Genomic DNA, 22,883 nt, shown 5'->3' with positions numbered 1-22,883 from the left:
ACAAGCACATTTGGCAGCCATGAGGTTGGCTTGGCTCCCTGTCCAGCTGAGACTGAAAGGCTGTCCTTCTTGGGACTAGAAGATGAAGGGAGGGCCCTACGGGTTCTGGTGCCTGATACCTCTCTGACTCCATCTCCTGCAGCTTTCTCCCTTGCCCACCAGCTTCTTTAATCTAGAGAGGCTCCCTCAAGGGCCTTGGTATCGCCCATCCTATTCTCTCTGACCAGAAGATTCTTCTCCCAGATACTGGCAAGAATAACACCCTCATCTCCTTCAGGTCTTTGCTTAAGTGTTTGCTTAAGAGATTATGTTTCTCAATCCTATTTAAAATTACAACTCTCTGCCCGCCATCCCTCTCCCTACTATACTTACCCTGCTCTTTTTGCAATTCATTTATTTATGATGTTTATTCCTTGTACCTTGCTCTATTAGACCGCATGCTCCATGAGAGCAGGGATATTTTTGTTTTGTTCACAGATGTCTCCCAAGCACTTAGAGTAGTGCCTGATACATAGTAGGGTATATAATAAACATTTAATGAATGAATTTACCAATGTCTAATTGACAACAATCCCTTCATCACTGCTTTTGTACTCATACTAAATTTATCAGTTTTACAGACTGATAATCCCTCTTTCACAGTGATAATTCGCAGAGGAAAGACTTTTTTTTTTTTTTTGAGATGGAGTCTCACTCTGTTGCCCAGGCTGCAGTGCAGTCAGTGGTGCAATCTCGGCTCACTGCAACCTCTGCCTCCTGGGTTCAAGCGATTCTCCTGCCTCAGCCTCCCGAGTAGCTGGGATTACAGGGATATGCCACCACATCTGGCTAATTTTTGTATTTTTTTTTTAAGTAGAGACAGGGTTTCACTATGCTGTCCACGCTGTTCTCAAACTCCTGACCTCAGGTGATCTGCCTGCCTCAGACTCCCAAAGTGCTGGGATTACAAGCATGAGCCACCTTGCCCAGCCGAGAAAGACATTTTTCAATGGATAAAACATTAGGCTGAAATGTTTGTGTTTCTCAAAGTGAGATCCATCAAGTCCAGGAGCCTCAGAACACAGGCTCAGGGGATGAAGTGTCCTGAATTTGACTAACACTTCTCTAGCACGCTCCTGGCTGACCACCCTCTCGCTCCTGAGCCAGAAATAAACATCTTGCCGTCATTTACCACACCTGGTGACTCTTTGTCGGTAGGCAGGGTGGGCTTCACCCTCCATGAAAGGAGCCTCTCACTTTTTTTTGAACAATTCTGGAGTAGCCATTTTCCCTCTCTACATCATTTTCTTTAGCTTGCCAACTTTTGAATTTGTTTCATTTTTCCAGATTATGAAAGAAACATACATAAGATTTCGAGAATTATAAAGACATACAAAAAAATAGACGCCCAGAGACTTGAAATTCTCTAATTTGTAAAAGATAACTTCTGTAGCCTGCCTCTCTGCACATAAATGCAATACTCAGACACACTACCAATAATATTTTGGTGCAGTTTTTCTAGTTTTTGTTCTATGTGTATGCATTAAATTGAAATACAAGAAGTTGCCGACGTTCAACCATTTCAACCCATAAAATGGCAATTTTATATTTATTTGAGACAGAGTCTTGCTCTGCTGTCCAGGTTGGAGTGCAGTGGCACAACTAGGACTCACTGCAGCCTCAACTGCCCTGACTCAAGTGATCCTCCCACCTCAGCCTCCCAAGTAGCTGGGACCACACATGGGTGCCACCACATCCAGCTAATTTTTTCTTATTTGTAGAGACAGGGTCTCACTACATTGCCCAGACTGGTCTCAAACTTCTGTCCTCAAGCAATCCTCTCACCTTAGCCTCGCAAAGTGTAGGGATTACAGGTGTGAGCCACTGCACCCTGCCTGGTAATTTATAGTTCAACCTACTTAATTCCCACCTACCATACCATGTGCATTTTACATCATATTCTTTTCATGTCATTCTAACAGCACCACTTGCCCATGTATTTATGGATTCTCGGGCTCTTCATAAGCTTGTGTTAACAGCACAAATAATTGATGAGCATTAGCGTCTCAGCTCAGAGCACTGCTTTGTAAATCATTGGAGCAGTACAAGTAGGACAGACTTCCCAAGTCTTGATGCGAATGACGATCCTCAGTGATTCTTCCAGGAAATTCTTCCTATAAATTCCCTTAGCCAATTGCCTGCATACAGTGCCTGGCACTCGATTTTCTGCCCCAGTGGCAGCTTCTGGGAATGCTGCTAATAACTATGTTTAGATGTTCATCTCTTGTTCCTCTTGTACAAATCTGGTCCATTACCTGTGATGTATATCCAGTTTGTAGTATATCTTACTCTCCAATAAAATGATGCTCTTTTGTTTTCTTTGTTGTTATTGTTTTTCATGGTTTCTGGATTTTTCAGCCAGGTACAGTCTACCGGCACTAAGAGAGAGAGCTGACTATATTTTTGAGCTTCGCAAGAGGAGGGCTGCTCTTAGGGTCCTGGCTTTCCCTCAGCAAACATCATCAGGACTATCAGCTCTCTGTCATTTCATCACAGAAAAGTCCCTGAGGAGTCCATGGTCCAGGTGGTTCCATCATGTTGTGATCCTGCCTCCAAAGTGATTGCCCAGAGACGGTAATCTATGTGGGTCCTCTCTGGACCAGTCGATATGGGACTGAGTACAGCTCTATTCCCAATTGGGCTTTAATTTGCTCTACACTTGGCTGAGTTCAACAATAGCCTAAGAAGATTATGTGCCCATTCAAAAGCCCCATTTACGTAAGGTTTGGGAGCTTATGATATAAGATCAACTGTCATTGGTAATAATAACCTTATGTCACTCCAGGTGCAACAGCTTAAAAGGATAGACTTTAACATTTTGGCCCCAAGAATAAAACAGTAACAGGAGATTAGAACATTTAAAGGTAATCTGTAGCCTACAAACACATCAAAGGGTAGAGAAAATAAGGCAAAAAACCCCACAAAATTTAATGACATATAGCTTCTCTTATCATCAATACACGGTAATCTACTACACAGAGAGGCAGTCTGTCCTAAAATCTAACACCCTGACTTTGAGATCAGATTGACTTGTGTTCAAATCCTCACCCCCTTAACAGCTGTGAACAGCCCCTAGATTGTTTTCTCTTCTGTAAAAGTGAGCTAAAACACCCACTCTGTAGAGTGATGGTAAGGATTAAAGACAGAATATATATAAAATATTCATCATACTTGAGCTTGATAATAGCAGTTATTGTAACTAGATATACACAAAACAATAATTTTTAATTTGATCTTTTAAATGCTTATTATTGCAAACATGTCATTGTGACGTTAATAAACTTTAAAAAAACACCCAAACTTACTACTCCAGAAAAATGACTAGTTATATTTTCCCATATTTCCTTCTAGTCTTGGTGAATGTGTCAACACCATGTTTATACAATCTATTTGTGTTTTTAGCTTTTTTTTTTTTGAGACAGAGTCTCGCTCTGTCACACAGGCTGAAATACAAATGGTGCCATCACAACTCACTGCAGCCTTGACCTTCCGGGCTCAAGAGATCCTCCCACCTCAGCCTCCCATGTAGCTGAGGCCACAGGTGCATGCCACCACATCTGGATACTTTTTTTTTTTTTTTTTGTAAAACTGGGGTCTTGCTATGTTGCTCACGCTGGTCCTGAACTCTTGAGCTCAAGCTACTTTCTCACCTGGATCTCCCAAAGTGCTGGGATTACAGGCATGAGCCACCTCACCCGACCTGTTTTCTGCGTTTTTTTTTTTTCATTTAACATTGTATGGTAAGTTTTCCCTGTTCCAACATGGTCTTTTTAACTTAGTGTAAGATAGTTATTATTTCAACTAATGTACCATAACCTAATTAATCATCCCTCTGTTGTTGAGTACTTAATTTCTTTCCAATTTGGGGAGTATTCTTTCATTTTGTTCCTGCTTCTGTTATGGTGATTTAAAACGCATGATTTTTAAAATATTTAGGTCTTTCCTTTAGGTGTAAGCATGTTCCTAGCTCAAATTTGAGGGCATCGTTTAAGCTAACAGCTGTTAGCTGTGGGAAAAGAATAGGTAGTTTCAGTCTAGGAGTCAGCAAATTAAGACAACTTCGAAAATTCACACATCCTCCGTTGACCTCGGTTTCCTCATCTCAGCAGTTGGCAAACTGGCCTGAGGATGACGGCTGATTTTGGTAGGCACTCAAGAAATAGATCTTTAAGGTGGTCTAAACACGTTTACGTTCCTTATTTCATTCAACTTCCACTCGGGGGCCCAGATCGAAGCGTAGGTATTCACAATGGTTGAAGCACAGAGAGGATAAGGCAGTGGGGAAAGGACAGAGAATGCCTCCTGCTGAGCCCGGGGGCGCTGGGTGGAGCTCTGCGGGGGGCGTCGCCTGCCCCTCCAGGGGGCTCCTCCTTCCGGGGGCTCCGGCCCCGCCCGGCTCCGAGCATGCCCAGTGCGCTCCCCGCCCGTCCGAATGGTGCTGAGCGGGCGCCGCGGCTCCAGGTTTTGCTGGCGACTCGAGGCCGGGCCGGGTCGGGCGGGGCGCGGGCGGTCCTGCCCCTGGACTCCGGGCTCCGTCGGAAATCCCCCCGAGGCGACGCATGGGCGGCACCCGCTGCAGAGGCGCTATCCCGGGACGTGCGACTCCGGGACAAGGACCGAAATGAGGTTCCAGGGGCTGCCGGGGCCTCAGTCTATCCCTGGAACGACTGCCCCCAGGACCTGGCACCCAGGCCCGACTGGAGGGTTCCAGCCATCTCTGCATCCCTTCGTTCACATATTCAACAAATAATGTTTGAGCGCCTAGTGTGTGCTAGACGGTGTTGCAGGGGGGTCACTGCAGTAAAGACAAGCAGAGCTACAGCCCCAAAGCTGACATTTAGGAGAGAATACAACATGAGAATTAAACAAATCGGAGGAAAAGCCAAAGTGACCGACCTCATCTGCTCCTCTGCCTCCTTGCCGTTCCCTAAGCGGTCCGGCGCTCTTTTGGGTCTTTGCATTGGCTGTTCCCTCGGCTAGGAATGCTCTTCCCCGCTTATCTGCGTGGCTGAAATACCACTATCACCTTCTCAGTGTCACCCAATCAGACCGCCCATCAGCTGGATAAGGGCCCTATCCGACCGCTTCACTGAAAATTCACTGCTTACCTCCAGCCCCAAATCTCCTGACCCTGCTCTTTTTCCTCTTAGAACTTACCACTTTCTAATATAATGCATAGTTTGCTAATTTGCTGTTTATCTGTTACCTGTCCCTCTTTCCTCAAACTCCACTAGGGGACAGAATTTTTGTCTATTTGTTCCCCACGCGAGAAAAACCAGAATAGGTGCTCAATAAATATTTGCTGAAAATGGATAAATCATGTTAAATGCTATGAAGAAAATAGAGTACATGGAGTGGCCAGGAGCAGAGGGCTAATTGAGGAAGGTGGTCAGGAAAGGCCTCTCTGCGGAGGGGACCTATGTACAATGAGAAGGCGCTGGCTACGTGAAAAGCTGGGCAAGGACGTCCCACAGAGGGAAAAGCGGGCGCCAATGTCCTGAGGCTAGTGAAGTTCGAGTGTTTGATGGACAGAAAGGTGCTCTAGGATCCGCAGGAAGGCAGGTGTGAGATGAGACGGAAGTGGGAAGCAGGAGCACACATCAGGTACGGGTCCCACGAGCCTTGGGGAGGTTTAACCAGGGAAGCTTACTAGTGCCAAGGGACGAGCACTGGACTGGAAGTCAGCGGGACCTCAGCTCAACCGCGCACCCGTCGTGCAAGACTCCTCATTTCAAAGTTTCTTTGGGCGCCGACTTCTTGCTTTCCCTAGGCATGCAATCACTGAGGGCCTGGCACACAGTAGGTGCCCAGTCATGGTTGTGGAACGAATGGCTGCATGCATGCGCGAGGGAACTCAGGACCTGCCCGGAGCTCGGCGGAGAGCCCCGGTGGCCCTAGGAGATGCGTCGGGGCGCGCCAGCCCGGGGCGGGGGCGGGAGAACACCGCAGGCCGGCCCGGACGCCCGCCCCCCGCCCGGCGCGCGGGCCCGTCGCGGCCAGCCCGGCCGGCGGGAACCGCCCGCGGGCGGCACTGGGCATGCTCAGACGGCGGCCAGGTCGCGCCGCGAGCGAGCTTCCGCGCCGCCCGCACGCGCGACCTACCTGGGCGCTCCGCGCCCCCGGATGCTGCAGGTACGGGCCCGTGCGACCCCTGCGGGTCGGGGGCAGGGCGCGGGGCTGCCGGGGGCCGGGGTCGCGCTCGGCGCCACCCCGCCCCCACCCGTCCCTGGGGCGCGCGGCGGACGCGCGGGCGGGCTGGCGGGTGCGGCTGCACCGGGATCCCCGCACCACGTCGGGGCGGGGAGGGGGTGCCCCGCTGCGCTCACCTGGCAGGGCCGGGGCGGGAGGGCGCGGGCGGGGCGCCGGGTGGGGCTCGGCCAGGGCGGGCGGGCGGCCGGGACGCGGCGCTGGAGCGTGGGCGTGCGCTCCGGCCGGGCAGGGGCGGGCGCAACCCGCGGAGCCCGTGCGGCCGGCACCTCTGGAGGACCCCGTGTCGCCGCGACCCCGGCTCGGGGCTCCGAGGGGGCGCACAGCCCGCGGGGAGCTAGCCGAGAGCGGCGGCCAGCGCTCGGCTCCCAGGGCGAATCCGCCTCTCGGCTTTCAAAGATGGCATTTCCTGGGCCTGGCACGAAACTCCAGCGCCAATAAATCCTCCCCTTTCCGCGGGCGATATGGAATGATTTATCAGGTACCTGCGGTGAGACAGCTGCAGAGGGGGGAGTGTATGTGAGAGTGCCCAGCCCCCCACCCCCCGAAATTCTCATTTTCAGCTACCTAAACTTACTGAGAAGTTGCGGTTGCCTTAAAAATTCATGGGAAGTTGAGACAACTTGACACCTGGGTTTTCCAGGCTGGTGGAAAGAGCTTGTGACTTGGAAACTGGAGACCTCCGTTCAAGTTGGGCTCCCCCTTGGCCAGCTGGTGACCTTGGACAAGTTGTTTAACCTCTCTGGTCCTCAGTTTCCTCCCTTGCAAACAGCTGGTAATAATGTCTACCTCGCTGGGTTGTTGAGTGGATTAAGTGGGATAAATTATGTGGAGGTGTTTGGCACCGTGCCCGGCACAAAGCTAGCAAGCAGTTGGCGTGATGTGAATTTAATTCGTTTAGAGACCCTCGTGGCTCTCATTTCAGCAGGAAATTCGAATTAGGAAACCATCTTCAGGGCCTAGTGGTGGAGTGACAGACCCTGTCTCTGTGCCCAGGAGAACTTCTGCCGAAGTCAAGGCCTTCGGAAAAACAATTTAGCCGAATTGTAATCAGAGAGCATCTCCTTTAAAAGCAGTTTTATACATTCAAAAACTCCAGAAGTTGGCAGTTTGGCTTCACTTACAAAAGAGCTGTTTTGCAAGATGATCCATCTTGCAAATGTTTAAGCAGATGATGGGAGAAAGTAAAGCCTGCTTAGGAAGATTCTGTTTTAAAAAGCTCCCAAATCCAACTTTAAGTGATTATTTAGATCAGGGTTTCTCAGCCTTGCACTGTTGACATTTGGGGTTTGATAATTCTTTGTGTCCTGGGCATCGTAGGGTTTAGAAGCATCCCTGGTCTGTAGATTCTAGTAGCAATTCCTGTCCCCCAGTTGTTCCAACGAAAAATGCCTCCAGTATTGTCAGATGTCCCCTAGGGAGCAAAATGCCACCCCCGCACCCCTTTAGAACCACCAATTTAATTCTTGCTTTCTGTCATTAGCCCGAGTTGTTTGAGAATTTTATGTTGTGCTTTTGTAATAACTAACCTTTGCATAGCCTTATAGAACTTACAGAGTACATTCACCTGTATCATCTCGTTTAATCTTTACAACTCCCTTGTGAGGCTGGTGTCACTCCCATTTTACAGATGAGGACATTGAGGCTCTGACCAGCCAATTACACAGTATGTGGTAGAGCTTCGGTGTAACCCAAGTCTCCTGGTTCCAAGGGCAAGTCTTTTTCTTCTGTATCAAGCTGCCTGTCCCTTTGTTGTATGGAGGCTTTGATATGGATGACTTGCCAGATGATTAAATCAAGATGTGAAGTATATTGGAAGTTGGAAACTTTTCTGAGATTGACTAGTTGAAAATTAACAACAGTAAGCTATTATCTGACAGAGTGGGCCATTCTAGTTAAATATTCTAGTTTATAGCGAGCTCCCATAAATCCCACATGCAGTTAATGGAATACCAATTTGCAGAGAATTAGAGTAGAATAGAACGTGCCTAATACTCTGTATTGATCCTGCGTTGTCTCTGGTGATTTGCCATCTCCTAAAAAGGACTCATATATGCAAATTAGACATTAGCTGGGGAATATAAAAGGTCAAGTTACTAAAGGCATTTCAGAGTAGCTGAGGCATTTATTGAACTTCTATATGGCAGATGTAGTGCTGGGTGGGGATGTGGGGTGCACCCCAGAGAATCCAGGTTGCCTGCATCCACTTCCCTGTGGGAAAGGGCAAGTCCTGGTCAGGCCAGACAAGTGGTGGGTCCTCAAACAGCTTGGGGCAGGAGAAAAAGCCCAAGTTACCATGGAAGCAGATTCAGGATCCCTTACCATATTATCAGTCATGTCTCTGACCCCTCGATTCATCTTTTATAATACAGAAGATACTGCGGTAGTTTTAAGCATTCTCATTCAAGTCTCAGAGACCTGGTTAGGGAGGCAAGGTCAGAGACAAATCTTATCCCTGGAAAAAGTTAGGGTTCCCAGGTGGTAATTGGCTTCAGAGAATTGAAAGCAATGCTTTGTTGGCTGTGAACTGGAAGGTTTCACACACAGTGGGGTTTGGCAGCAACAAACCCCACCCCGTTCCCCACCTTACAGATAAGGAAACTGAGCTGGCAAAGGTAGAGTGGGGCCAGGAGCAAGAGGGACCAATTTTGACCTTCTGAACTACAGGTCCAGGCACACAAGAGACATTTTCTAGGACAGGCATAACCTACCAGAAGGGCTCAGCTTTGGGGATGGGAGGGAGTGAGAAGACATGGCACCCTGCCTTTCCCCAACCCTCAGGGTTTGTGGTGGTTGAGAAGAGACCAGCAATTTGTGGTCCCTACATCTTTCCCCAGGAGAGCTCACCTTCCAGCATTGCGGTCCTGGAAAGCAGGGACAATGCCTCTTTATCTTTTCCCAAGATCTGTTGTAGAAGCTGGAATGCATGAAGGCACCCAGCACATACCCTGGTCTGGAAGGGCTGGTGGTGGTGGGATAGCCTACCCAAGCATCAGCTCTTCATACCAACTCTAATAGAGACAGGAGGAGACCAGGTCAGTGTCCACACTGCTCTTGGCTGGGTCCAGGTGACCTCAGAGCCTGATCTTATAGGTGTCTTCTTTCCTCTGGCCGAGAAGGACCCGAGAAGTGCTTGGTAAGCCCCTGGCTGAAAACTGATTTGGTAATGGGTTCTAAGACCCAGAAATCTTGCATCTCCAGAGCTTCTGCTTGTGTGTGCACCTGAAGCTTCCCACTGCCCCCAGGTTAACTTGTTATTCTAAGACCACGTGTGAGCACAGATTTAAAAGCAAATTGAGATTTATTGAGTCTCTACCATGTATTAGGCCATAGGGCTACAGAGATGAACCCTGAACCCCTGCCTTGGAAGGATTCATGGTGGATTTGGAAAGACAGTTTGTATATGTGTATGTGTCGCCATCCATCTGTCCGTGGTCCTGTAAGTACTTTAAAAGGATAAGCTAGATGCAAGAGACACCAGAGGATGCAGCCATTCATTCCGATGGGCATCAGGAGACACTGTGGGGAGTACTTCTAACCATGGGGAGAAGTTAGTTCTAACTTCAAGGCATAATTTGAATTAAGCCTCAAAGTTAGGAACAAGATGGCATTTGGGGCAGGAAAAACAGCAGGGGCAAAGGCATGAAGAGACTTTGTGGATCGTAGGCATGGTGACTCTTCTCCAAGTCCAACCTGGTCTTTTTTGTTTTTTGAGACAAGGTCTCACCCTGTCATTGGGCTGGAGTGCAGTGGCCCAATCATGGCTCAAGCAGTCCTCCTTGTACCTCGCACCTGGGACTACAGGCATGTGCCACCACACCCAGCTAATTTTTTATTTTTTGTGGAGACAAAGTCTTACTATGTTGCCCAAGTTGGTCTCGAACTCCTGGGCTCAAACAGTCCTCCTGCCTTGGCCTCCCAAAGTGTGGACATTATAGGCGTGAGCCACCGCACCCAGCCAAGTCCAGCCTCTTGATGTTCACTAATGCAGAACACACCTGCTGTAGTTAGGGTCTGCCTTATCTCTGTACATGGGCCAGGCCTTACCCAGCCCAGGGCTAAGTGCCTATTCTCCTTGTTTTCACCTGGATAGGAGCAATGCCACTGTGTTGTCTTTGAGGCAGGAGTAACTTCTGCAGGGATGCCTCTGGTTTTAGTTATCAGCACTAATCTGTACTTATTGGTTGCCACACACTGTTGTGAGTGCTCTCCAAATATTAACTTAATTCATTTAATCTTCACAGCAACCCTGTCGCCAGGCTGCCTCCCAGGTACAAGTAAGTGGGGGATGAACTCCTCTGCCCAGTGAGTGTCCGTCTGTGGGTGATGCTCTGATTGTGGCCCGGCCTCCCCCTGGCTGCCTTTACATAGATGTGCCGGGAAACAGCCCAGTCTGAATTGCAGTGGAGCACTGACCCCATTTCCTTTAGGGGACCGGCAGGACTCTGCTGACTGCATTTTCTGAACCAAAGAGTGGGATCTGTAGTGTGAAAAAAGAATATGTGTGCCACTGCTTTGTGCAAGAGGAGGCCTGAGAAGTGTTTGGATACTGAGAGAGTGGAATTTTTGAAACATTTTGATGGTTTATGTGGAAAGTTAGGACAGAGGATTTGAAATTGGGATAGTCCTGGAAAATTCAGGTCCCATGATTTACTGTTAGGATACACAAGCTTTTAGTAAATGTTTAAGCAGTGTAGACTGAAGTGAATTTTTTTTTACTGAGCCCCCATAGGGTACAAACGGTGCATTTTAGCCTCAAAATCTGACTGATTCCTTCCAGCCCCATTTTACAGATGGGGTGAGAAAACTGAGGCTGAGAAAGATGAAGTAACCACCAAAGGGCACAGTGTTTGTAAGCAGTGCAGCCGAGATTTGTCTTTTTGGTTTTTTGTTTGTTTGTTTGTTTTTAAAATATACAGAAAGGGTCTTGCCATGTTGCCAGGCTAGTCTTGAATTCCTGGGCTCAACTGATTTTCCTGCCTCGGCCTCTCAAAGTGCTGGAATCACAGGCATGAACCACTGTGCCTGGCTGCAGCCAACATTTGAACCCAAGTCTGTGCCTAGACAAATCATCTGTTGTCAAAGTCAAATAAAATATAAAAACAGATATTTCTCTAAATTTAAAACGTTTTGCTTGGGAAGTAAGAATAATAGTTTGGGAAATCTATACAGACCAGGTGGTCTTTGGTTTGGAAAACAAAGAGAAGGTTGGGAGTTTTATTAGAAAGAGAAATGTTATGTATTGTTTTGAAAAAAGTCCATTGGCACTAGAGAAGCTCTTCGGGAGCAGGCAAGCTCTGATTGTTGCATGATGGTGGTAGACAAAACTAGTCTTAGAGTCACAGCTATTTGTTTCAGTAGTTATTAAATAAAACTGGTTTTAGGTTATAACAGGCAGTTTTAGCAGCCAGGCTTGCAGAGAGTTATATTTTTGGAGCAATATTATGTGCCCTTTTTCCCCTGGCCTCTCGACTCGGATTTAGTTGGGCATGACAATAATGACCCAAATTGTATAATCAACTTCTACCCTGTAAAATGAAGATCATAATTGCAACTATGCCCTTTAAGTTGACTGTTGTAAATGAGCTAATGTGGAAAACTAACCAAGGCAAAACTTGCCATAGAAAAGGGGTCCCTCGCTTTGTGGTCAGACTCCTGACCCTCCAGACAAGTGCTTTGATCTGTGTTCAGTGCCGAGAGTCGCTGTGGGTGAGTGAAGGTCCCTCCCCAGCCAGGACCACAGGTCCTGGTTCTTAGGACTGAAGGGATGTTCCAAAAGGAAGCATCCAGGACTGTGCAGGGGCCATGGCTGCCTGAATGCTGTGCTGATGAGGGGCCCCTGGCGTAGGAGTGGGGTTGGAGACCTGGCCCATGCACGTCACCTTCCTCAGCCACATCAGCTCAAGGGCTAGCCCAGAGGTTCTCGGTGAGGGAGGCAGCAACCAGCTCCATCAGCTGTCTTTTGACCGCCAGCCACTGTTGGGCCTGGTCTGGAGGGGAGGTTGGCCTCCTGAGCTCAATCTTCCCCACTGGCTCCCCTCAGTCCCCTCCCCTGGTCTGGTTACCAAATGCATACATGGTTCTTGTAGAAAATAAAGTGTCAGGGAACACAAGAAAAATTATGCACGATGCTTCTCTGAAAGCAGCTGGTCCACTGTCAGCATTGTCATGATCTGCACATGCCCTCTCCTGCTTCCAGTGGATTCTCTACTCCACAGACGAGGGAGTCTTCCATACACTCTTGTTTCTCTCAAAATGAAGACAAAGCTGATCTCTCAGTATCTCCTGCAGGCCCTGTGTTCATGCTTTTTCGAGCCCTCACCTCACCGTGCTCCTTCCTGCTGCAGGGACTGCAAGAGCCTGGGACCTTCTCTCCGCCCCCCCCACTGATTACTTCATCCTGTGGGTCTCAGCTCCATGATTGCAGAGCCTTTGCTCACCTTCCTGACTTGAGTTAAATTGTTGCTATAAATGTTCACGCCACCAGATCTCTCTCCATTATAGCACTTTTCCTAGTGGCAATTTTGCAGTTAATTAATGTAATTATTTGTATTAGTACCTGTCTCCCAGCTACACTGTAAGCTGTGTGAAGGCAGGGTCTCTTTTTTAAAAAAACTTTTTCTAAGTTTTATTTTTTTTCTTTTAATGTTTTATTTTGATCCAATTCAGACCCATAGGAAAGTTGCAAGAATAAATCAAAGAAGTCCCATAAATTCTTCACCCAGATTTCCCAGACATTACCATTTTATTCTTTTTATTTTATCCCTGTGTGTATATATCTTTCCTGAACCATTTGAGGATTATTTATTGATGCCTCTTTTCCCCCTACATATATTTCCTAAAAGCAATGATATTCCATAACTACAATACAAATTTTAGAATCAATAAATTAATATTGATACAACATTGTTTACCTAATCTATAAACCTTAAGTTTTATATACTTTTTTTTTTTTTTTTTTTTGAGAGGAAGTCTCCCTCACTCTGCCACCCAGGCTAGAGTGCAGTGGTATGATCTCGGTTCACTGCAACCTCCACCTCCTGGATTCAAGCAATTCTGTCTCAGCCTCCCGAGTAGCTGGGATTACAGGCGTGTGCCACCATGCCCTGCTAATGTTTGTATTTTTTGTGGTGACGGGGTTTCACCATGTTGGATCCTGGTCTCGAACTCCTGACCTCAAGTGATCTGCCTGTCTCAGCCTCCCAAAGTACTGGGATTACAGGCCTGAGCCACTGCACCCGGCCTAGATGTTAAGTTTTGCCAGTTGTCTTAGTGATGTCCTTTTTTATAGCAAAAAAAAAAAAAAAAAAACTCATAAATGGGTTGCATACGGTTGTCATGTCTCGTTAGTTTCCTTTAAACTAAGACAGTTCCCCAACTGTTCTTTGTTCTTCAGGACCTTGACTTTTTTTGTTGTTGTTATTCCGAGATGGAGTCTTGCTCTGTCGCCCAGGCTGGAGTGCAGTGGTGCGATCTCGGCTCACTGCAGCATCCGACTCCTGAGTTCAAGCGATTCTCCTGCCTCAGCCTCCCTTGTAGCTGGGATTACAGGCATGTGCCACCATGCCTGGCTAATTTTTTGTATTTTTAGTAGAGACGGGGTTTCTCCATGTTGGTCAGGCTGGTCTCCAACTCCCGACCTCAGGTGATCTGCCCGCCTCGGCCTCCCAAAGTGCTGGGATTAGAGGCATGAGCCACCGTGCCCAGCCAGACCTTGATGTTTTTGGAAAGTACAAGCCAATTATTTTGTAGAATGCCCCTCACATTGAGTCTGTTTTAACTCACCATTTTGTCCCCAGTGCCAAGCACAGTGCCTGGACCATCAAATGCACTCAGTAAATATTTGTTGAATGAGGAGAAGGAGAGACGGAAGGAGGTGCAAGGGAAAAAGTCAGCAGGTTTTCTGCTTTCTTCCAGCCCCACGCCTTTCCCTGCTAAGTGATGTGTTTTTTGTTTTTTTGTTTGTTTGTTTGTTTTGTTTTGAGATGGAGTCTCGCTCTGTCACCCAGGCTAGAGTGCAGTGGCGCAATCTCGGCTCACTGCAACCTCTGCCTCCTGGGTTCAAGTGATTCTCCTGGTTCAACCTCGGGAATAACTGAGATTACAGGTGTCCACCACCACACCCGGCTAATTTTTTGTATTTTTAGTAGAGATGAGGTTTTGCCATGTTGGCCAGGCTGGTCTAGAACTCCTGACCTCAAGTGATCCACCCATCTCGGCCTCCGAAAGTGCTGGTATTATAGGCATGAGCCACCCCACCCGGCCTGGATGTTGTTATTTAGTTGCAGTCATACTGTATACAGGTTTGAATCCTGCTATTTTTATAACAAAGCTTTCCTCCAAAAAGAGAGGCTTCCTGAGAAGATAGTGAGCCTGCTGTCCTTGCAGGTATACAAGCAGAAGCCAGATGATGGTTTGGCAGGGATACTGGAGAGGCAAATGGAATGTTTGATGAGGGGTGAGACTCATCAGGCTGGGGATCCCTGCTAATCCTGGGTAGCCTTCGCTAACTGCAGCTCTGACTTCACAGGCCTAGGGCCCCAAGAACAGTGCAACTAGAATTTATCATCCCAACCAGAACAATTTGAGAATAAAAAGAGGTGCTATTAATAATTGCACCTGACTGATGGGCCTCAGCCGGGACTGCCCTAGGTAAATCCGGACGTGTGGTCACCCTTTGTAAGAGTGACTTCGAGGTTGAGATCAGTGCAGGGTGAGCAAGCATGGAAAACCTGCTAGCACTAGGAATCTTCTACCTGAATAAAGACAAAACTAATCTCTGCATGGCCTGCAGGCCTGATGTTTGTGGCTTTGGTCCCCACACCTCTGTGGTACCACCTCCAGTGGGATGCCACTCCCCAGCTTTGTGCCTGCCACACTGGCCTTTTGTCAGCTTTCACCTCACTATGGTACCTTCCTGCCACAAGGACTGGCAGTTTGGGAACGTACTCACATACCCAGGCTGGATGGAGGAGCAGGGACAGAGTTTATGATAGATGGACAGGGAGATGAACAAGCCAGCTGTGCTTCCCACTGACCAATTTCTAATAGAATTTAAGAGCCAGGGTGTGTAAGCAAAGAAAGGCAGGAGGCGGGAGTCACCCTAGACCTTATCTTCTTTCCTCTAGTGCTCACACTTCCACCTCTTCTTCCAACACCCACACCAACGCCCACATCCCTGTTCCAGCCCTAGTTCTGAGATCATGACTAAGTCGCTGACCTTTGGCAAAGACAGGGAAGCAGGTGGCATTGGGGACCCAGGCACAAGAGGATGGGCATTGGATGAACAGTAGGTGCAGACAGGGACTTGGATGCAGAGAAACCAGGCAGGAAACCAGCATCTAGGGATCCCAGTAACAAGGTCACTACAGGGCCATTTATCAGGAAGCCTAGATTTGTAATATCAAGTGCCCAGACACTCGGTCAAGGGGTCAGGCTCTGGGATCCATACAGTCTGTTTCTTTAACTTATTTTCTGCCTAGAAGAAAATACAAACATTGCCTTCCTGGATTACAAATTATTATAGGATGAAAATGTGAAGATAATGGAGCTATTTTCTGGGAAGCATCCCAGTCATGTGAACTTCAAGAACACTGTCCAGTGCAGTCATGTTTTTATTACTCTAGGCATCAGCAGCTTTAATGGAAAAGCCAGTTAGTAAAGGAATGTTCCAGTTCTTAGAATGCAAGATACTAGTACTGCTGAATGTTGGAAAGATTTTCTGGTTAACTGTTATTAGATTTTACTGCTTAAAAATGTACTTTCAGCCCAGTGCGGTGGCTCATGCCTGTGATCCTAGCACTTTGGGAGGCAGAGGCGGGTGGATCACCTGAGGTCAGGAGTTCGAGACCAGACTGGCCAACATGGCAAAACCCTGCCTCTACTAAAAATACAAAAAATTAGACAGTGCTGGTGGGTGCCTGTAGTCCCAGCTACTCGGGAGGCTGAGGCAGGAGAATCACTTGAACCCAGGGTGTGAGGGCGGAGGTTGCAGTGAGCCAGATCATGCCACTTCACTCCAGCCTGGGAGAAAGAGTAAGATTCCATCTCAAAAAAAAAAGTACTTGCCTCCTCCCTCCGACCCCACACAGCCGCTTAAAAGCATTTCGTTTGGGGTCACTTTTTACAGGACAGAGCATGTCACACAGTGTCAGAACTGGAAGGGACCTTAGAAAAGCCTTTTCCGGCTCCCTCTTTTGTGGATGGAGAAGCCGAGGCTCTGCAAGGGATGTAACGTACTCAAGGGCACATAGTCAATGGCAGAGCAGAAACTGGCACCCATGTCTCAGAATTTCCAGCCCCCAGATCTTGGGTGTGTTTTCTACATCTCATCCAAGGAAGTTTATCAGATGGGCCATGTATTTTTATTATTTTGTTAATACCTTTTGGCATTTCTCTGACTATAGAAATAAGTTGTATTGGCACTGAAGCAGTTAGGCATTTCTTGCTGAGTTTCTCTATGTAGAAGTTGCTAGGCTGTCTTTTTCTTCTTTTTGTTTTCATGTAGAAATGATGATATATACCTTCCATCGAATTTCCATATCCTGTAGCGGTGTTTCTCAAACTATGGCACATCAGAATCACCTGGAAGCCTAGAAGGCTGGTTAAAAGAGGCTGTTAGGCCCCACCCCCAGAGCGTGTGATTCTCTTGGTCTGAATCAGAGCCTCTGGTGAGGCCGGAAGGTTTGCATTTCTAACAAGCTCTCTGGTGATGCCACTCGTTCGGAGGCCAGGGAGTGCCCTTTGAGGTCCGCTGCCCAGGGTTTCATGACACTTTTAGGTAATATGCTCTGCGCTTTGCGGCCAGCTGGGCCCTCCCTGCTCTTGCCACAGTGGCCAGGGACTGCTCACTTGTTAAGACCAGAGGCAGGTTCTCATATCTCAGCCCATTTGGTCAGAGAAATTCCTCTCTGTTCCAGGGCTTCTGTGATGCTCCTCTCCCCTCCTACCTTCCACACCTTGGATCTTCCTCTGCTGCCTTTATCCTCTGCTCTTACTGTCCTGCAGGCCTTTTCAGGTAAACTCAGCTGGTTCTATCAGCAGGGGCTCACAGGTCTGTGTCTCCGGCCTGATCATCTCTGGGTATATTAGTCCATTCTCACGCTGCTAATAAAGACATACCCGAGACTGTGTTATTTATAAAGAAAAGGAGTTTAATTGACTCCCCTCCGCAAGGCTGGGGAGGCCTTGGGAAACTTACAATCATGGCGGAAGGGGAAGCAAACACAACCTCCTTCCCATGGCAGCAGCAAGGAGAAGTGCAGAGCAAAAGGGGAAAAGCCCCTTATAAAACCATCAGATCTCGTGAGAACTCACTATCACGAGAACGGCAGCAGGGGGGGTAACTACCCCCGTGATTCAATTACCTCCCACCCGGTCCCTCCCATGACAGGTGAGGATTATGGGAACTACAACTCAATGAGATTTATGTGGGGACACAGCCAAACCATATCACTGGGCATTTCCAATCCTGTGTATATCACATCTGCACAACTCCTCATGAGTGCCCCTAGGCGTCTCCTCTGCATTTCTGAAACAGAGCTCATCACCTTCTTTCTTAAAAATGCCCTCTCCACTAGTCCTCTCCACATAGTCTTCCTGCTTAGAAACCCAAGGTCACTCTTCACTTGTCCCCCACAACCTACCCTGGACAAGCTTGTCCACCACACCTCAGAAATCCCTTCTCCAGCCCACTCCTCTTTTCCACTCCACCCAGACTGAGTTCTCTCGCTTCTCCCATTTGCTTCTTTTGCTTACTGTCACAAATAGGCCCCTTGCGCCTGTACCTCCTTCACACAGCTACCAGAAAAACGTTCCCTTAAAAAGCACAGAAGATCACCTCATTCTGTGCAGGCTCCATCTGGCCTTGCTTTTCCCCGTCTTTTCTCCAACCCCACAAAATGTACGCTATAAGCCAGGGCTTCCCAAGCTTTCGTGTTAAAATGCAAATACATACTCAGCAGATTTGGGCTGGGTCCTATACTCTGCCTTTCCAGCACCCTCCCAGGTCCGTAAGTCTGGGAGGTCCATAAGCCACCACATGTTGAGTGGCTGGACTCTAGGGGAGATCTGTGTTTCACAGAGTCCTGCAGACCTGTCTTCAGTCCGTTCATACTGCAAGAATTTCTAAGTTTTGTGTTGTCATTGTAATGTTTTCTGTTGTATGTAAAGTTAACCTTAAATGTTTTCAATCGTAAACTTAGATTTGCTGTTGCAGTGGTTATTTGCTATTGAAAGAATTTTCAAAGACCGGGAAAGGCTTCAGTTTTCTTCAGAGTTACTAAATAGGTCCAGGTGCATGGGTGTATGAGGGTCAGGGGTGGATCTTGAGAATGTTTTTCCTTTAAAGGGGTACACACTGCAAAGGGGTTCCCTCTCGTGAGCTGCTCCAGGACAGAGGCTCCTCTTACTCAGTCTTCTCAGGATGGTGGTGGAAGGGGAAGGAGAAGAGTCTGGTTTCCATAGGAGGAGATGAGTGTAGAAACTGATGATTCTGGCAGGGAAGACTGATTGGGGAAGGGGAGATCTCCGGGGGAAGGTGCTGCCAGTCACAGGAGAAGAGGGTGAGGATCTGGGGGCTGGACCTTATATGACTCTTTTTATTTTTACTTTTTATTTTTTTTAAGACAGAGTCTCACTCTGTCACCCAAGCTAGAGTGCAGTGGTGCCATCACGGCTCACTGCAACCTCCATCTCCCAGGTTCAAGCGATCTGCCCACCTCAGCCTCCCAAGTAGCTGGGATTACAGATGCACACCACCATGTCTGGCTACTTGTTGTATTTTTAGTAGAGATGGGGTCTCACCATGTTGCCCAGGCTAGTCTTGCACTCCTGGACTTAAGTAATCCACCCACCTTGGCCTCCAAGGTGCTGGGATTATAGGTGTGAGCCACTGCACCTGGCCTTATATGACTCTTGATAAGGCTTTGCTGTTGAGGAGCCAGCTGGGGAAACCACTGGTAGGCATGCCTGGGACCCAGGCTTTGTCCTAGCGCAGGATGGGGGGTCATAGAGGGCTGAGGACTGCGTGAGAATGAGCAGTCAGGAAGTAGAGCCATGTACACCTGGGACAATCGGGATCTTGCCACAACAGGAGGGCAGAGAAGCAAGTCTCACGTAGATGTGGGGTGAGGGAATGGGATGGATATCAAACAAGGGTGCTGCTGACTTTGACCAGCATGCTCCAGAAACCTCACTACCCTCCTGTCGCCTCTGAAGTCCAGGCACCTCAGTCCACCACTGAAGAGTTGTTCAGGATCTGGCCTCTGCCTCCTCTCCCATGTGTTCTCCACAACTTTTGTCCCTCAGTTCTAGCTCCCAGCCGAGTGGCTGTTCCTCACTTCAGATTCAGATGTCCGTCCTCAGCTCCAAGCTTCCACAGAGGTGGCTCGGCCAGGCTGCCATGCTCAGTGTTAGCTCTCAGCAGAGGTGGTGAGCCTGGGACCATCACCGGGCCCCCACTCGCTCACTCCAGGGCCCTGCTCGAGCCTCCTGAGTTTCGGTCTCCACCTCTCCACACTGGAATGCCAGTGGTGTCTCTACCTCACAAGGTCATGTGATGATCCCGTGGTGACACAGCAGCATGCTAAGTACTCAGGCAGTACTGGCTCAGCTGTCTGGACAGAGGCACTGCCGTGGGACATGTGTCCACAGCTTGAGGTGGAGAGAGCTGTGGTTGGTGTGCACCACCCAGGGCAGGGTGGGGCTCAGGCAATTCTGCCTGAGGTGGACACTACAGAGGTTGGCTTTAGTTCACTGCATAGATGTTGAAGGCACCAGAAGATGGCAGCTGGCGACAGAGTGAAGAGGAGGAAGTTGGAATTGGAATGGAGAACGCAGCCTGTCACACTTTATACAAAATGATTCAGATTCTGTAGGTCAGGGGTGAGGCCTGAGACTCTGCATTTCTAACAGGCACTCAGTGATGCTGAAGCCGCTGGTCCAGAGACTGCACTTTGAGCGGCATTCATCCAGAACATGATTAATGATGAGGAGCCTTGTGGAGGAGAAGGTAGAGAAAAAACATGCACAGCTTAAAGTATACCCAGCTTTCTGCCTGGCTGCTTGGAGACACCTCAAAGGGGCAGGTGTATCCAGGCGTCTGGGATCTGTCGGGTTCCATTGGAATCAGATTGTGGGTGATGATGGAGACTGATCGTAAGAGCCCAGTGAGAGCTTTGGGAGACATATGGAGTGATTTGATTTTGTTGCTTGATATCTCATCCCTCACAGTCTGGCTTCACAGTTATATCCTCCTTAGAAGGCATCGCTTTCTGCCGGAGGCTAAGCCATGGTCACACCCTGGAAAGTCCTCTGTCTCAGCACTCCCCACATGGAAAGCTGTGATTTCTGCATCCCCCTCTCTCTGATTGGTTTGTGAGTTCCCAGAGAGCTAGGACCTGAGACAACCTCTTAACCTTGTACCCCAGCACCTGCCTCACAGCTGGTGTTAGAGAGAGGGTTGGATGCAGGTTTTGAAGGAAGAATGAGTAAAGCCTGTGATCAAAAGGGAGTAGGAGAGCCCAGCACCGAGCCAGGGCACTGGAGCCTGTCGCTGTGGACAGGAGGCATTAGCCAGGCCTTTGGTGAAATTGCCAGGAACATGGTCTAAAGGGGACTCGCATATTGGGCGTCAGCTCTGCAGAGTGAGGCCTGGGCTGTGAGTTCTCTGAAGGTGTGGAGGGCTCCACAGGGGAATGGCAGTTTCAGCCAAGAAGCTATCATGTTGATCTGGGAGGCAAGAGCAAACCTGCTTTTCTTCTGCTGCCTTCAGGAAAGGACAGGTGCCCAGATTTATGCAGACTGGGGATCAAGACTTTTCTCCCTGTGCATCAGGGCACCGATAGCAGCTCTTCCCAAGGCTGAGTAGAAGCAGCAGATAGGGCTCCAACACGGGGCAGTGTCTAGAGCAGCCCACAGCCTTAGCACCTGCAAGTGCTGAGGAGGACCCTGTGGGTTAATGTCAGTTTCATTTTCCAAAGGAGGAAATGGAATCTCAGAGAGATTCAGTAACTTGTCCAAAGCCACAGATCTGGGAAGTGGAGGAGGCAGCCCAGCGCTGGAGCTCGTTTCTGGGGGAGGAGTGGGTCCAGATATGGATTAAAAGTCCAGAGCATTGCGGAGGTGGTAGGGCAGGGCGGACAGTGGATATTGGGAGGGGACCCAGGAAGAGGAAGCAGGGTTGGGGATGCAGAAATGGGACAGGAGGCAGCAGAGAGTCAGGGGACGGAGATTTAAACAGTCTAACACCCTGGCACCAATAAAGCATTAGGTGACAGCATTTAAAACAAAAAAAATTCGATCAGTTTGACTTTCTTCTAACTCATCATTGCTCATCATAGAAAATAACAGAAAAGTTGAAAGAATAGAAAAACTAACACGTGTGGGATTTTTTTGTCTTTCAGATTCCTTTGTTTTAATTAGTTGCGGTTATCCTGTAGATACAACTTTATAACAAGCCTCTTAATATTCTAATCACATAGACATCCTGTGGCTGTTTTGTGGCTTACTTAACTGGCCCTCCGAAATTGGCAAGTAGCTTTTTTGTTTGTAATTTTCAGTGTTATAAATGTTGCTGGGAGGAAAATCTCTGCAACTAAAACTTTTTTTCATGTCTGAATATATCCTGACAGCAGGTTCCTAGAAATGGAATTACTCAGTCAGACTGCCTCCCAGCCCCGTTGGAATGGTATGCTGGGTTAGTGCTGACACAAGCCTTCTAAAAGTGCAGGTGTAAGCCCTGCGTGCATTAGTTGTTCATTCATTCATTTGTTTGTGCATTTCACACACATTTCTTAAGCGCCTTTGGGCAGAGGCTCCATTTTCTATGGCCTGATCAGCAGGGGAGCAGCTGCCAGCATCTTGGACCTGACCGAAAGGCGGGGGAGTTTCTGACTGTACATGATGTCCCAGCCCTCCCTGTCTTTGTCACAGGCCCAGGAGTGCTGGACAGCCTGTGGGTCCAGAAGTAAACTTGGGGGCCTCTGTGGCTGCAGGGTCCAGGCAGTGCCCACCTATCTGCCTTCCCCTCTTGTGACACTTAGCCACATGCTACACACTGAGTATGGGGTTCCCAATTTTATCAATTTGTTCGTGCATTCTATAGATACTTAGTGCCTCATATGCACTGGACACTGTTCTAGGTGCCATGGAGATGGCAGTTCACTACTAAAATCCCTGCCTTTAAGGAACTTAACATTTAAGGAGAAATCTAAAGTAGGGCGAGAGGGAGAAGGAGTGATCATAATGGAAGGCCTCGCTGATGAGGTAAAATTTAAGCAGGCACATGAAGAAACTGAGAGAGCCAGGTGCATATCTAAGGGAAGGGTGTTCAAGGAGAGGGAATAGCACGTGCAAACACCCAAGGTTGGAACAAGCTTGGCACCACCTGGGAACAGCCAGAGAAGCATGAGACCCTGGTGGAGCAGAATGAGATCTAGGACTCAGGGTTCATTTCTCCGTCCCCTTTGGAGATTGTAGAACCAGAAGGCCACCCCTCCTCTGTGAAGCAGTTCAAACTAACCTCATGTATTTCTCTTGCTTATCTATAGTGGGCGATCACTGAGACCTGTGTTTGGTGGGGTCTGGCTTTGGAAGTCCCTGCCATGCCCTGCCCTGCCCTTGGGTTTCCTTATCTG

General features: G+C 48.4%; 1 protein-coding gene across 2 annotated transcripts in view; it reads left to right on the top strand.

The window, feature by feature from the left end:
• The first annotated feature begins 6,088 nt into the window (after positions 1-6,088).
• The window catches only part of PTPN3 (protein tyrosine phosphatase non-receptor type 3), a 122,682-nt gene continuing 105,887 nt past the window's right edge, over positions 6,089-22,883 (top strand). For both annotated transcript variants that reach the window (XM_032164827.2, XM_032164826.2), the window contains exon 1: positions 6,089-6,171. The gene's annotated coding sequence lies outside the window, so the exon portion shown is untranslated. The remainder of the gene's footprint in view (positions 6,172-22,883) is intronic.

Source organism: Hylobates moloch, unplaced genomic scaffold, assembly GCF_009828535.3.
Source record: "Hylobates moloch isolate HMO894 unplaced genomic scaffold, HMol_V3 SCAFFOLD_10, whole genome shotgun sequence".
Classification (NCBI taxonomy): Eukaryota; Metazoa; Chordata; class Mammalia; order Primates; family Hylobatidae; genus Hylobates; species Hylobates moloch.
The sequence above is the reverse complement of the archived record's forward strand: the minus strand, read 5'-3'. Positions and strand labels throughout refer to the sequence as shown.